The sequence below is a fragment of the Mustela nigripes genome, chromosome 4 (assembly GCF_022355385.1).
Source record: "Mustela nigripes isolate SB6536 chromosome 4, MUSNIG.SB6536, whole genome shotgun sequence".
Lineage (NCBI taxonomy): Eukaryota > Metazoa > Chordata > Mammalia > Carnivora > Mustelidae > Mustela > Mustela nigripes.
The window spans coordinates 180,730,921-180,741,731 of record NC_081560.1 but is presented as its reverse complement, the minus strand read 5'-3'; the positions used below and the strand labels follow the sequence as shown (position 1 = coordinate 180,741,731).

Below are 10,811 nucleotides of genomic sequence, written 5' to 3'. Positions count from 1 at the left end.
GACAGAGATCACAAGTAGGCAGAGAGGCAGGCAGAGAGAGAGGGGTAAGCAGGCTCCCTGCCGAGCAGAGAGCTAGATGTGGGGCTCGATCCCAGGACCCTGGGATCATGACCTGAGCCAAAGGCAGACGCTTTTTAACCCACGGAGCCACCCAGGCGCCCAGTGCTTCACAGTCTTGCAGGCGTGTTGACGACTGATGGTGTGTGCACAGAGCTCAGCCCAGGTGGAACATTTGATAAGGGATAAGGACCGGTATTATTAACTTTTTAATTTTTTTTTTTAATTTTAAAAAATTATTTATTTATTTGACATAAAGATATAGAGACAGACAGCACAAGTAGAGCAGCAGGCAGCGGGAGAGGGAGAAGCAGGCTCCCCGCCGAGCTGGGAGCCTGATACCGGGCTCAATTCCAGCACCCTGGGATCATGACCCGAGGAGCCACTTAACCGACTGAGCCACCCAGGCAGCCCTACGATTTTATTTTTAAGTGATCTCTACACCCAACACGGGGCTCAAACCCACAACCCTGAGATCAAGAGTAGTGCGCTCCATGGGCTGAGCCAGCCAGGCACCTATTATTATTAACTCTTTTTAAATCTTTCCTAAGCACGATGGCACTGAACTCTCACTTACTAGATAACCTCACCGTGGCATAACATACGGAGGTAACTGAGGCTTTATTCTGTGCTGACATCGTCTCACTGCCCTGTCGCCCTCATCCATAAAGATAGTAACATTTCTCATCTCACCGGGGAGAATGTCAGGGTCTGGCACAGAAGGCCTAGAAGGTCCTAGAAGTTCACAGGCCTTCTGAGTGGATTTTTTCAAACATTTAACTATAACAGTGGCCTTGAAAGCCACCACCTTTCCATCACAAGATCTGGGTTTATTCAGAAAGTAAAGGTTTCTTGAGGTCTCAGAGACCGGGGGCCTAGAGAGCTTAGAGCACCGCGCTCATACCAAAGGCGCAGAGAGGAAAGCAAGGTAGGAGATCCCACCCGGGAGGAGAGAACAGGGACCAACTAGCAGAAAGAATCAGAGGGGCTTGACTGGATCTGGTGTGTTGGGCCAGAGAGAGGGTCCCACACTCTGATCCTGGCAGGAGCTCCATGGGTAGACATAAATTGCTGGGGGAGTACCAAAAAAGAGGGCAAGGAGCTGTGCATTCTGTCTCAAAGAGCCACGTCCAGGCTTGTCGATATCCCGCAGGGCATGGACAACGCACCAAAAGTAGAGAATTGAAAAGAATTGAATCAGGATCTATTTCCAAAAGTGTGGGCAGGACTTAGTAACAGCAATAAGAAGTCGGTACAGGATCCTGCTACTAATAATAGCTGGGAGCTATTAACTACCACTTTTAGGCCTGACAGAGCAAGAGGAAGGACCAGTTTCTAGAACCTGTGAGCTGTGTGTTGACGGCAGCCAGGCAGATTCTGATGTGGGGCCTACAGCCAGTCCATTGCAGTGGTCCAGCAGGTGGGAAGTTTGGGGAATAAATGAGATTCTCTTTCCCCTTTCCTGCCAGTACAAAGGGTTGCCAGATTACATAAGAAATACTTCTGCTAAAAAAAAAAAAAAAAATTAAATTGCTTATCTGAAATTCAAATTTAATGGGGGGGTTCCTGTATTTCATCTGGCAAGTCTAGCTGGTATCCCCTTTGGTTAAACCCAGAGAGAAGCCAGAGTCCAGGACATCCTACTGATGTAGCCCCAAAGGTCCCCTTGGGTTTTATCCTATAGGCAATGGAAGTAACTAAAGATTTTCAGGAAAAGGACAAATATTTTATTAAATCATTATTTAATATTTGTAGTGATACCATACATGATAGCATAAAATGCATTATTAGAGGGAGAATGAATAAATTGCAGTGGGCACACAAGGAAATATTGTACAGCAGCGAAAAATCAACTATAGCCACATACAACATGGGGTTTTTGTTCTTTTCATCAGTTTCAATTTATTGACTTTTTTGTATAGATTTCTTAAATAGCAATATTTAAATTAAAAGTCAAAACATATTAACTTTATGTAGGGTGCCTATCTTAATTAAGTTTAATGACAGCATGTTTAAGATGACTACTATATTGTACACCTGAAACTAATATAACACTGGTTGGCTATGCTGGAATTAAAATTTTAAACATAGTAAGTAAAAGATAACTACTATATTGCAGAATTATTGTCAATCCCTATGTATCATTAATATATTTAAGTTGGCAATTTTGTGTTATCATATAGTTTCTTTTCAGTAGAACAATTTTCTTTTGCTTTTTCTTTTTTTAAAGACTTTATTTATTTGAGAGAGAGTGAGAGAGAACACGAGAGGGGAGAAGGCCAGAGGGAGACGCAGACTCCCCCGGAGCTGTGAGCCCGATGCAGGACTCCAGGATGATGACCTGAGCCGAAAGCAGTTGCTTAACTAACTGAGCCACCAAGGCGCCCTAGAATAATTTTTTAATTTTTTTTTTTTTTACTTGACTGCCTCCTGTTCATTTTTTAGCACATTTTTATGAAGGTATAATTTAGTCCTATAACTATCACAAAATCCAGTTATAGAACAATTCAATCACATCTCAAAATCTCCCTATACCCTTTTGGGGTCAACTCCTCCACTAGCCCTTCTCAGCCTGTGGAAATCACTGATCTGCTTCCCATTCCTACAGCTTTGCCCTTTTCAGAATTTCATACAAATGGAGTCACACAGCATGTAGCCTTTTGAACCGGGTCTATTTCATTTAGCATGATGCCGGAGGTTCATTCCTATTGTTGCCTGCCTAGCTAATTCCTCTTCCTAAGGGTTTTCCCACTGCATGATGTACCAGTTTGTGTATCCATTCCGAAGTTTAAGGACACTTGGGATATGTATCGGTCAGCGCTCTCCAGAGAAATAAATTCCATAGAATCATATACACAAATATACATATACAAGCATACATATGTCTATATCTATCTATATCTCTATCACCTGGATCAGTACCTGTCTCTATCTAGCACAAGAAAGAATTCATTTTAAGGAATGTGATTGGAGGAGAGGAATGCTGGTTAAGTCCAAAAATCTGTAGGGTTGACCAGCAAGCTAGGGATTCAGGCAGGAGTTCTATGTTACAGCTTCAAGGTAGAAGTGCTTCCTTAGGAAACCTGTTTTTGCTCTTAAGGCCTTCAACTGATTTGAGGAGGCCCATCCATATTATTGAGAGTAACCATTACGTAGAGCCAACGGACTGTAAATGTCAGTCACAACTGCAAATACCCCCACAGCAACATCTGGGCTAATGTTGGACCAGACAGCTGGGTACCATAGTCTAGTCAAGTTGACACATAAAATTAACTATCACAGTACATTTCTCGTTTTGGTGAATGTGAATAAAGCTGTTCTAAACATTTCCATATGGGTTTTGTGTGGATACAAGTTTTCATTTCAACTGGGTAACTAACTCAGAGTAGGATATCTAGCATTTTTGCATTTCTATCAGCAACATGTGAGAGTTCAAGCTGCCTGCTTGGAATTGTCAGATCTTTTTTTAAATTTTAGCCAAGGTATGAAGTATGAAGGAGTGAAAAAAGCAAGAGTACATATGGCCTTACATACTTTTCCACAGTTATAAGAAGAAAAACTAAATTTTATATATATATCTATGTGTGTATGTGTGTGTGTGTGTGTGTATGTACACACACATACACATGCATTATAATTCTAATTTAGAAAATAATGGTAAACTCCAACTTAAGGATAGGACTTCCATCTGTGGGGAGAAGGTAGAGGAGTAAGAAATAAAAGAATCCTATTAAGTCCATGTTAGTATTAATGTAATGGTTCCCAGGTTAGCTGACAAGATCATGATTGTTCATTCTTTCTTTTTTTTTTCTTTTTTCAGACAGGGAGAGAGAGCACGTCAGCACCTGAGCAGGGTGGAGGGAGGGGCAGAGGGAGAGGGAGAGGGAGAGAGAGAATCTTAAGCAGCTCCGTGTCACGTGGAGCCCGATGCAGGGCTCGTTCTCATAACCCTGAGACCACGACCTGAGCTGAAATCGAGTCAGACAGTTCACTAAGTCACCTAGGCGCTCCCCGCTGTTCATTACTTCACTAAAACATGAATACATTTTAAAAGGGCCACACGTGGACAAATGATGACAATGCACTGAAAACCAAGAATTGTGATAAATCCAGTTCTGTTTACTTGAAGTCCCATTTAAAAAAAAGAGAAAGAAAGATTAGGGGCAAAATGGGTAGTGGATTAGAAGCGGGAGAGATTAGAAGCGGGAGAGATTAGAACCGGGAAGGAAAGCTATTCCTATAACCCGTGGAAATTAGAGACCAAAGGCTTGGTGGGGGGAGTGTAAATGACAAATCAGAGGGGAAATGGAATGGACAGGGACTGTGGATCAAAGGAATATAGGGAGTAAGAGAGCGAGGAACGTACATGGTCAGTGTTTCTGGCTTGCAGGAATGATGTCGTTCACCAAGACAAAGATGCCAGAATGGAATTTTGAGGAGGGTGAAGAGCCCATGAAATTATTCAGAATTCAAGCAGGGAGCTCAGGAAATGGAGAGAGAGTCTTGGGAATAATTTGTATATAAAAGCTAAATGTGTTACCTGTGTTATTTCATTGACTTTTTACAGCAATCCTGTGTGCTATTTTATACATATTTGACAGAGGAGAATCAGAGGCACCAAAGGAACATTGAATGGAGTTAAGGGCCCTGTAGAGATCAGAAACTGTAAATCTGTAATGGTGACCATTGACGAGGTTATCCACTTTTTCTATGGCAATCCTTGACAGCCAGTGAAAAGGAGCAAAGAGAAGAAGCTAAGGTCAGGGGTTTGGGGTGAAGGACAAGGGGGTGAGGAGTGAGGGCAGTCTCCTGACTGATGACCCTGTTGAGCAGGACCCTGGCTTGCCCACTCTGAGACCAGAGAGTCCAAGGATGACACGGTGGGGCACGTCGAGACCTCTGGAGGACTAAGATTCCTGGCCCTCAAAGTCACAGACCACAGATTTGAGGACTCCTTCCTTTTCATGTAGGTCATCGGCTTGTGATTTTTCTAAATTGATTCTAGATGATTTACACACTGCAGCCTCTGATAACAGTAGGGGCTGAGATGGCTGTACTTATTTATTTGACAGAGCGAGAGCGAGAGAGCACACAAGCAGGGGAAGTGGTAGACAGAGGGAAAGGGAGAAGCAGGCTCCCTGCTTGGCTTGATCTCAGTACCCTAGGATCATGACCTGGGCCAAAGGCATCAGATGCTCAACCAACTGAGCCACCCAGGCGGCCCCACACAACTCTCTTTTTAAGGAGCTGGTAAATGTCTTATTTTCTGTTCATTGGGTTTTCTGTGTACTTATTATTAACGTATCCCCAAATACTCCCTCACTTGTTTGTTCTCCTTCCAATAAGGTCAAATAAATCAGGTGTTCATCACATTTCATATTCTTGAAGAAATCTCTGAGCCTTTCAAGCGATTGTGGTAAAATAAAACTCACCATTTGAGCCATTTTTAAATGTACAGTTTAGCGGCATGAAATGCATTCATATCACGGTGCACCCAACATCCCATCTGTCTCCAGAACTTTTTCATCGTCCTACACTGAAACTCTATCCATTAAACAGTAAACAGAAGCTTCCATTTCCCTTTTCCCCACCCTGGCAACCACCATGTTACTCTCTATCCTTCTGAATGTAAATGGAATCATATAATATTTGTCCTTTGTGACTGGCTTATTCTACTTAGGATGACATCTTTGAGGTTCCTCCATGTTGTAGCATGTGTCAAAATTCCTTCTTTCCTGGGGTGCCTGGGTGGTTCAGTCGGTTAAGCATCTGCCTTTAGCTCAGGTCATGATCCGGGAGTCCCAGGCGGGCAGGGGGGATCAAGTTCCCCATCAGGCTCCCCGCTCAGCAGGGAGTCTGCTTCTCCCTCTTTTTCTACTCTTCCCTGCCTCTCTCTCACTCTCAAATAAATAAAAGAAAAAATCTTAAAAAAAAATACCGTATTAAGGCCAAATAATATTCCATTGTATGCAGATACATTTAGTTTATCCAACCATCCAGCCCATACTTTTTTACACAACAACACCTGCACTGCTCAACATTCCCATCAACAGAGCACAAGGGTTCTCTGCATTGCTGTCAATTTTTAAAATTTTTTATTTATTTATTTTTATTTTATTTATTTTTTATTTATTATTATTTTTTATAAACATATAATGTATTTGTATCCCCAGGGCTGTCAATTCTTTTTATTTTCAATTTTTAAAAATTTTTATTTATTTTTTATTTATTATTATTTTTTATAAACATATAATGTATTTGTATCCCCAGGGTTGTCAATTCTTTTTATTTTCTCTTTTTGTTTTCTGACAGTAGCCATCCCAAGCTGTTTCAGATAGCTTTTCTTTTTGATTATTCTATATCAATTTTTTTAGTTTGTTTTTTAGATAGTTCCTCCTGCTCTGACTTCTCTTGATAGGTTAGTGTCTTCCCAAGCTCTCAGCCCTCCTATCTTCTTCACCCTCCCCAGGTGATGCTTTCTCTCATACTGAGACGTCTGGACGACAATGACTCCTGAAGACTGATTCCTCCCAAAGCTAGTCTGGGCCTCTGCATGAGCTCCTGATGTCTATATCCATGTGTACATCAAGTAGCTTTAAATACGTGCCCCAGGGCGCCTGGGTGGCTCAGTCGGTTGAGCAACTGCCTTCGGCTCAGGTCATGATCCTGGAGTCCTGGGATCAAGTCCCACATCGGGCTTCCTGCTCGGCAGGGAGTCTGCTTCTCCTGCTGACCTCTCCTACTCTCATGCTCTCTCTCTCTCAAATAAATAAATAAAATCTTAAAAAAAAAAAAATACGTGCCCCATCAGCAGATGCAAAACCAAACTTAACTTTCCCTGCAACCTGTTCTTCCTCTTGCACTTCCTGACTCAGTGAAGGGCTCGGCCACGTGTGCAGCCCGCCAAGCCATTACCGTGGCAATTCTCTCCTTTTTCCCTCTCTCCCACCCTTCTGCCTCCTGGGTATCTTATATCCATAACCTTCTGTCTTTTCTCATTGTTACTGTCGAAATTCACTCAATCTACACCCCCTGATCTCTTGCGTGGACTATGGAAATTACGACCCACGAGCTCTCTCAGCCTGAAATCTCCCATCCCTATAATGACCCACACATCTGCTTGAGTTCTTCGGCTATCGTACGGATCTGATCTGACTCCTCTGCTTAAAAGCTCTGCATACACATGAAGGAGTAAGGACCAAGAACAAGGACACGTCTGAAGATGTGACTAACGCCACCAGGATTAGAACTTATCCTTTGGCTAAGATCACGTGTAGAACTTATTAGGAGGATCTATTTTTGTCATGGCACAGGCATAGACAAGTTGGCCAATGGAATAAGAGAGCCCAGAAACAAACCTGGGCGGACAGGAAGCTCTGGTGACCAAGAAGGTGCCCAGCTGAGTCGGCCCTGCAAGAGAAGCTGCGGCACGGAGTGTAGTTGGGGGATGGCCTCCAGGTCTCCTCCGGGACAGAAGACCGCGGCTTCATCCCTGCACAGCATTCACGCAGGCGCCATCCTGCCATCTCCCAGGGCTTTCAGCCTGTCTGAGATGGCGGAATGACTGGGGCTGGGCCATTTCTGCTCCACACGGGAGTTTTTCTAAGGGCCACTCTTTGCCCTGGGGCACCTCGATGGCCTAGCCAAGACTTTGAGTCACACAATGTCTGAGGCTATTGCTAGCCAATCCTTCCTTCCTTCCTTCTCTCCTTTGACAAGTCTCCAACCTCTGCTGTGGGAGTCCTGACCTACTCCAGTTCTCTCCCCCTTCCATCCTTCACAGGGTTCCCTTGGGGCATCTCTGGCACATCAAATCCCATTTTGGTGTCTTCTTAGAGGACCCAAACTGCACAATGACAGAGGGAGCATATCCCATCAACTGGGGGCCGGGGAGAGCTATTTAGTAACTGCAGTTAAAAAATAATGGTTGGGGTGGGGGGGGATGGGTGAGCTCAGTGATGGGTATTAAGGAGGGCACCGATTGCATGGAGCACTGGGTGTTCTACACAAATAATGAATCATGGAACACTGCACCAAAAACGAATGATGTACTGTATGGTGACTAATATACATACATACATACATAAAATGGTTATCTGGGCATCTGGGTGGCTCAATCAATTAAGAATCTGCCTTCTGCTCAAGGAAATATTTGGAAAAATATTTGACATTATCTTTTAAATTGAATATTCATGTATCCTGTGACCCAACAATTCTACTTTAGGTACAAACCCAAACAGACCAAAGAAAGCTACCTATGTAGTAGGAGATAAACGAAAGTATGTTCATAGCAGCACCATCCATAACAGAAAAAACCCAGAAGTGACCCAAATATCCATTAATGAGAAATCAGACAAAGTGTGATTTATTCAGACACTGGAAATCACACAATAGTGAAAATGAGTAAGTCAGATACATAAAATATGGCTGCATCTTAAATTAGGAGAGAAAAATCTCAAAAGGATACAGAAGCACATTTATTCCTTTATAAGAGTCTTTACTTTTTTTTTTTTTTTTTAAAGATTTTACTAATTTAGGGGCGCCTGGGTGGCTTAGTGGGTTAAAGTCTCTGCCTTTGGCTTAGGTCATGATCCCAGGGTCCTGGGATCAAGCCCAGCACTGGGGCCTCTCTGCCCAGCAGGGAGCCCGCTTCCCTTCCTCTCTCTCTGCCTAATTGTGATCTCTGTCTGTCAAATAAATAAATAAAATCTAAAAAAAAAAGATTTTATTAATTTATTAGAGACAGAGAGAGCATAAGCAGGGGAGAGGGGCAGAGGGCAGGAGGAGAAGCAGACTCTCCACTGAGCAGGAAGCCTGACATGGGGCTCAATCCTAGCACGCTGGGATCATGACCTAAGCTGAAGGCAGACACTTAACTGAAGGAGCCACCCAGGTGTCCCCAGGCTTTATTTTTTTAGAGCAGTTTTAGGTTTATGGAAAAATTGTGCCCAAAGTACAAAGTTCCAATACACCCTCTCCCCACCACAGCACACAGTTTCTGTAATATCACCATCTTGCATTTATTTGCTATGTTTGTTGCAAGTAATGAACCAATACTGATACATTACTATTTACTAAAGTCCCCACAGTTTACATTAGGATTCACTCTTTTGAGTTGCACAGTTCTGCAGGATCCACCAAACAGTATCGGACAAAATAGTTACACCGCAGTAAAAACACTCTGTGCACCACCCATTCCTCTTCCTTCCTCTGCCCCTGACAACCATAATCTTTTTAGTCTCCACAATTACACCTTTTCCAAAATGGCACATAATTGGAATCATACAGTATGTGGCCCTTTCAGACTGGCTTCTCTCACTTAGCAATATGCATTTAAGATTCTTCCATAGGCTTTTTTGGCTTGATAGCTCTTTTTTTTTTTTTTTTCTTTCACGGAATAATATTCTATTGTCTGAATATATCACAGTTTATCCATTCACTTATCGCAAGACATCGTAGTTGCTTCCAACATTTCGCAATCATGAATGAAACTGCTGTAAATATCCACGCACAGGTTTTTGTGTGGACTTAATTTTTCAACTTATTTGGGTAAATACCTAGGACCTATGTTTAGCTTTGTAAAAAAAAACCTGCCAAAATGTCTTTGAAGGTGGTTGTACCATTTTGCACTCCCATCAGCAATGAATGAGAGTGCCCATTGCCCTGCATCCTTGCCAGCATTTGGTGTTGTCAGTGTTCTGGAGTTCAGCTATTCTTTTTTTTTTTTTGGAGTTTAGCTATTCTAATAGGTGTGTAGTGGGCATACTCTGGGGGGGGGGGAGCATACTCTTTTTTATTATATTTAAAACAATTAAAAATATGTTGTATACACAGACACAACAGTCTCTCTCTGTATATAGTTGTATTCCGTTTAAATACATACATGGAGGGGTGCCTGGGTGGCTCAGTGGGTTAAGGCCTCTGCCTTCGGCTCGGGTCATGATCCCAGGGTCCTGGGATCGAGCCCCATGTCAGGCTCTCTGGTCTGCAGGGAGCCTGCTTCCTCCCCCCTCTCTCTCTCTGCCTGCCTCTCTGCCTACTTGTGATTTCTCTCTGTCAAATAAATAAAAATTAAAAAAAAAATACATACATGGAATAAAAAGTTATAAAAAGGAGGACAAGAAATGGTGAAGATTGGTGATTATTTTCACCCCATGAGAGGAGATCCAAGAGGATCACTTAGTGTGGGGGTGAGGGAGGCAAACCACACGTTTGGTTTTAAATTGTTGTCACTTTTTTTTTAGGGTGGAGAGTTCACAGCTATTATTACACTGAAAGCAACTAAATTAATAAAGGTGGGTTGTGTGTCGTTGGCTGAAAAATGGCCTAGCAAAGTTGCCTAAATCCTAATCCTCAGAATCAGTAAATGTGTTTCAGGGGGGAAAACGGACTTTGCTGATGTGATTAAAGGTGTTGAGTTGGGGAGATTATCCTGGGCCCAGTGTAATCACAAAGGGTCCTTGCAGGTGAGAGGGAGGGAGGAAGATCAGTCAGAAAGAGGTGTCAGGATAGAAGCAGAGGTCAGAGAGGAAAGAAGTTGCTATGCTGTTTCTGAAGATGGTGGATAAGGCCTAAATATAAGGAATGCTGGCAGCCTCTAAAAGCTGGAAAAGGCAAGGAACCCATTCCTTCCCTAGACTTCAGGATGAACCAGCCCTGCCAATACCTTGATGTCAGGCTCCTGAAGCCGATTTTGGACTTCCGACCTCCAGAATTCTAAGATAAATAATTCCTATTATTTTAAGGCTCTAAGT

At 42.8% G+C, this 10,811-nt stretch overlaps 1 long non-coding RNA gene across 1 annotated transcript in view; it reads left to right on the top strand.

The window, feature by feature from the left end:
* The window catches only part of LOC132016825 (uncharacterized), a 21,409-nt gene extending 13,484 nt beyond the window's left edge, over positions 1-7,925 (top strand). Inside the window, exon 3 of the long non-coding RNA XR_009404015.1 lies at positions 6,527-7,925. This is a non-coding gene — a long non-coding RNA (uncharacterized LOC132016825). The remainder of the gene's footprint in view (positions 1-6,526) is intronic.
* The last annotated feature ends 2,886 nt before the right edge of the window (positions 7,926-10,811 follow it).